Source organism: Chlorocebus sabaeus, chromosome 12 (assembly GCF_047675955.1).
Source record: "Chlorocebus sabaeus isolate Y175 chromosome 12, mChlSab1.0.hap1, whole genome shotgun sequence".
NCBI lineage: Eukaryota > Metazoa > Chordata > Mammalia > Primates > Cercopithecidae > Chlorocebus > Chlorocebus sabaeus.
Window position 1 is genome coordinate 91344136 of NC_132915.1, and position 5374 is coordinate 91349509.

The 5374-nt window shown below is 44.3% G+C and overlaps 1 pseudogene; it reads right to left on the reverse strand.

Annotated features, from left to right (window-relative positions):
- Positions 1 to 2674: 2674 nt before the first annotated feature.
- LOC103218910 (V-type proton ATPase subunit B, brain isoform pseudogene) lies at positions 2675 to 4680 on the reverse strand (annotated as a pseudogene).
- Positions 4681 to 5374: the final 694 nt, after the last annotated feature.

Here is a 5374-nt window from a genome sequence, read left to right on the forward strand (position 1 = left end):
TAGCCACTGTCTTCCAAGGGCTGGTCATTCCTATTCTGGAAGATAATTAAGATTTTTCAGTGCCTTACTCCCTGTCCAGCTCAAGAATCATGGATCAGTTGGAGGAAAAGTTAAGGTCCTATAACAAAAAGGCAAACTAGAGTAGCCTATTTCCTCTTGAGATGAGTAACCCAGGGCAGCAAAGCAGCTTTGGTTCTTTGTCACTCATTCTTCCCCAGGGCAGTGCTCTCTTCTGCATAGGTGTAGCTGGGGTCTAGCCAGTGGGAAAGGAGAAGACAGTGGAGGAGGCTTGCTGGTTGTCTTAGAACCCAGGCCCAGAAATGGCACGTCACTCCCACTTCATTCCCCTAGTGAGAATTCAGGCACCTGGCCACCCTAAACACAAGCAAGGCTGGCAAAGACAGTCTAGGGGGACAGCCATGTGCCTGGCTCCCATTCTACTTAGGCAAAAAGCAGAATGGAAAGCCTTTTGGTGAACACCTAGCAGTCTCAGCCGCACATTCCAAATAGCTCTTATTTCCTTGAGGGTCTGAATGAGTTTTCTAGGACTGCCATAACAAAGTATCATGAACTGGGTGGCTTAAAACAACAGAAAATGTATTGGCTCACACTCTGGATGCCTGAAATCTAAAATCAAGGTGTCCACAGGGCCACATTCCCTCTGAAGAGGCAGTGGAAGGAACTGTTCTCCAGACCTCACTCCTAGCTCCTGGTAGCCACAGTTGTTTCTTGGTTTGTGGCTGCCCCACTCTAATTCTCTCTCTTTTTTTTCTTTTTCCATTATTTAACATGTGTTTTCCCCCCTCCACCAAGACAGAGTCTTGCTCTGTTGCCCAGGCTGGAGTGCAGTGGTACGATCTCAGCTTACTGCAGTCTCCACCTCCTGGGTTCAAGCAATTCTCCTGCCTCAGCCTCCCAAGTAGCTGGGACTACAGGTGCATGCTACCACAGTCAGCTAATTTTTGTATTTTATTAGAGACAGGGCTTCACCATGTTGGCAGGCTGGTCTCAAACTCCTGACCTTGTGATCTGCCCACCTCAGCCTCCCAAAATGCCTGGATTACAGGCATGAGCCACCATGCCTGGCCAACATATATTTTCATTTTATATCCAAATATCACATTTTCTACATTAAAATATAATTATGTTGACTTCCCCTGTACCCTACACCCTCAGAGGAAAAAAAGAGAAGAAATTTACACAATTTGAAAGGTAGAATGCATGGAGTAGGGAAGTTGCTATCGCACCCAAGTGACAAAGAACACAGAGAGACCAAACAGTCAATAAGGCACAACTGCATAGAAGACAGCTCAGGGCTTGCATTGGGAAGAAGCAGGAATAAAACTCCAAAACTTCTAAATGCCACCACCTGTGCCACAAGATTACCCTGAAAGGGCAGAAGTAGGTCAGAAAGCAGAAACAAATCAGTGATTTTCCAAAGGCTGCTTCCTAACAGAATTTAAAATATCCACAAACATAAGAACCTTTGCTTCTCACCTTGCCTTCAGCATCTGGCAAACACTTTAGAAACTTAAACCACTGTTCACATGTCAGAATGTAGAATGGCTATAGGTTTTTCTTTCTTCTCTTGTTGTACCCCAAGCAACCACTCTATTAATGATTTTAGTCATGTGATTCCTCTGCATGGAAACTCAGTAAAGGTCACCAAAGACAAGGCTTTTCACTGCTACCAGATAAATACTGGCTGTGCAAAAGTTGTAATATTCTGTGTGTTGCTCAGAAAGGGAGAGCTGTAAGACACAGGAACCTCAATGCATATGTAATAAAGAGGAAAAGGAAATTCCTTTTACTCATCTGTTTATTGTATAAGAAAGAGCAAGTAGACAGTCAAAATCATCTGCTAGGCTGGGGTAATGGCTCATGACTATGATCTCAAAACTTTGGGAGGCCGAGGAGGGAGGATCACTTGAGCCCAGGGGTTCAAGACCAGCTTACGCAACATAGTGAGACCCTGTCTCCACAAAATGTTTTTTAAAAATTAGCTGCATGTGGTAGCACATGCCTGTAGTCCCACCTACTTGGGAGACTGAGGTAGGAGGATTGCTTGAGCCCAGGAGTTCGAAGCTGCAGTGAGCTGTGCTCACACCACTGCAATCCAGCCTGGGCAGCAGAGCAAGACTCTGTCTCAAAAACAAACAAACAAACAAACAAACACAACCAACCAACCAACCAAAGAAACCATTTGATTAGAGCAGCAGCACAGATGCACAGGCACATCAACAACCCAAAAGAAAATGCTCAAGAAAGAGCATCTTGGCTGTTTTGAAAAGAGTCATCTTTTAGACCTGATTTTGCCCCTAATTTAGAGACCAAAGCATTATAGCACAGAGGCTGCTACTCTTGAGGAGATTGAGAGGTAAGGTCTAAGAGACCCAGATAGTGAGGACATTATTAGGTAACTAACTATACCACTGTGTACAATGCAAACATCAATAAGAAAACATCACCTCATCCCTGCAGCTACTTTAAGCAAAGCACTGAAGACCCAGGTTTTCTGAATAGGGAATAAAGTCCGTTAGCAGTTTAAAGCATTCAACACTGGAACAATATGTTACCTATTCTTTGTTTTTAATTATAGATTAACATACTAAACTCCAACACAAAGGTGAGGCTAAGGGAGTGCTAAAGGAATAAAGAAAACAGAACCAGTATTTCACAAGTATATTAAGCAGTGATGAAACAGCAGCCAATGCTTTGCATTGTCTCAAGGGTAAAATTTGCTTAGGTGCTGTGATGGTTAATACTTAGTGTCCACTTGATTGGATTGAAGGATGCAAAGTATTGTTCCTGGGTGTGTCTGTGAGGGTGTTGCCAAAGGATACTAACATTTGAGTTGGACTGGGAGGGGAGACCCACCCTCAATCTGGGTGGGCACCATCTAATCAGCTGCCAACGTGGCTGGGATGAAAGCAGGCGAGGAACGTAGAAGGACTAGACTAGCTTAGTCTTCCAGCCTGCATCTTTCTCCCATTCTGGATGCTTCCTGGCCTGGAACATCAGACTCCAATTCTTCAGCTTTGGGACTCTTGGTCCTTCGACTACAGACTAAAGGCTGCACTGTCAGCTTCCTTACTTTTGAGGTTTTGGGGCTTGGATTGGTTTCCTTGCTCCTCAGCTTGCGGATGGTTTATTGTGGGACTATATCTTGTGAGTGTGTGAATCGATACTCCTTAAGAAATTCCCCTTTATATAGATATCTATCCTATTAATTCTGTCCCTCTGGAGAGCCCTGACCAACACAGGTGCTCTGAGGGGTTCTCTCCAGCATATCTTTGGGGAAGATTCGGAGCAGTTGCCAACCAGTATCCAAAGTCTCATAGGCAGTGTGATTTTCATGAGGACCCTGAAAAATAAAGTTCCTCTCAAACTTCTGTGGAAATTCCAAGTCAAGAAGACCCTCTGAGCTAAGGGCTTCTTCTCCAACTACAGCAATCATGGCTTGTACATCCTTCCCAATAGTTTGCATACAGCTGTTTACATACATCTGCATGATCCTTCCTGGTCATTCCTTCTCCAATAGCAGACTTCATGAACAGTGATAGTTCAGGCAGCACCTTGATAGGTGGGTAAATCTCTCTGTTGTATAGCTGTCTATCCACATAGATCTGTCCCAGTCAGGTCAGAGATGAGTGAATGATATCATTGGTAGGCATGGTAAGGGTAGGAATTTGAGTAATCGAGCCATTTCTACCTTCTCCTCGACCTGCATGTTCATATATAGTGGCTAAGTCTGTATCAGTGTAACCTAGGAAACCCGGTCAACCAGGAACCTCTTCTCTGGCTTGTAGAAACCTCTTGAAGTGCTTCAGTAGATGAACTCATATCTGTTAGGATAACCAATACATGTTTCTCACATTGATACGCCAGAAATTCGGCTGTGGTTAGAACCAGTAAGGGATGATAATCCAATAGTTGGGTCATTAGCCAAGTTCAAAAATAGGCAGATGTTGTCCATTGAGCCATTTTCTTCAACACCAGATTTGAAGAACCAGGCAGTTTCCATGTTTACATCCCTAGCAGCAAATACAATTGGAAAATTTTCCTCAGTGTAGTCTACATCTTTGGATTTATTTAGCAAACCAGTCTGGCGGCAGATTTGAGCTGCAATCTTTGTGTAGTAACCCAGCAGCAGAGAAGATAAAAATTTTCTGCCCTGGCAATACTGTTCACACTAACTATGGCTGAAATGCTGGTCCGAATTATCTCCTCTGGGTAGATTTGACATTGAGGATTGATTGGCCATCCCATTATATCAAAGAAATCTTCAGCCAGTACAAGAGGACCTCTGTCAATGGGTTTTCCCGATTCAATGAATACCCAACCAAGCATATCCTCAGACACTGATATTAGGGGAATATCCCCAGTCCTTTGAAATACCTGAACAACTGCCTTGGAGCCACCAACTTCTAGAACTTGCCCGTGTCTCTTTGTGCCATCTAGTAATGTCCAGTGGACAATCTCAGTGTCTATGGGAAACTTAACATGATCTAAGATCACAAGTGGACCATGGACTCTTGATGCCGTGATGTATGTACGGCAAGGCTGGGAGAGGTAGTTCCGACTAACTGCCAGCACCTGCTCCTGAGCTCCCACCATCAGCGGGCATGGGTAGTTTGGGTGTGGCCCATTCATAACCCCATGCATCACCTGCAGTGCCATCATCTTGACATAGCATTTTCCCTGTGTGTCTCCACATTGTCTTTCCTCTGTATTTGTCTGTTTCTGTGTCCAAACTCCCCTTTTTAAATGACATCAGTCACATTATATTACTATTAGGGCTCAGCCTGATTGTCCCATTTTAACTTGATTATATCTGTAAAGACCCTATTTCCAATTAAGGTTGCAATCAGACATCCTAGAGGTCAGGACTTCAAGACTTTTTTGTGTGGGGGTTGGGAATTCAACTTATAACAATTCAACTCATAACAAGGTCTGTTGTCTGAAGTCAGCTCTTGGGTGCTGATATCTGTATGCTCTGTAACAGAAGCAACCCTAAGCAAAGAAGGAGAATGTACTGGAAGTGTATTGGGTGGCTCCTGGAATCAAAAGAGAACTTCAACAATCAGGCCTTGGGAGAGGCAAAAAGTCCTGGACATCTCCTTAGGGCCTGCCTTCCAGATGAGTCTGCATCAATATCCTTCTGGCCAAGTATCCTTTTTCTCAAGATACAAATTCTTGGAAGAGTCAGTTGGGTTAGCCTGTGGTGGAACCAGGACCTGTTTGGGGCATGTGAGTGGGATAAAATGACGGACAGTCTTGCTAGGGCCTCATGGGGTAGAGGAGAGGCAGTTCTCCAAAAGAAAGTGAGGGGTGGCTGCTAAAGACGGGGGAGGCATGTGTTGTACAGGTGAAA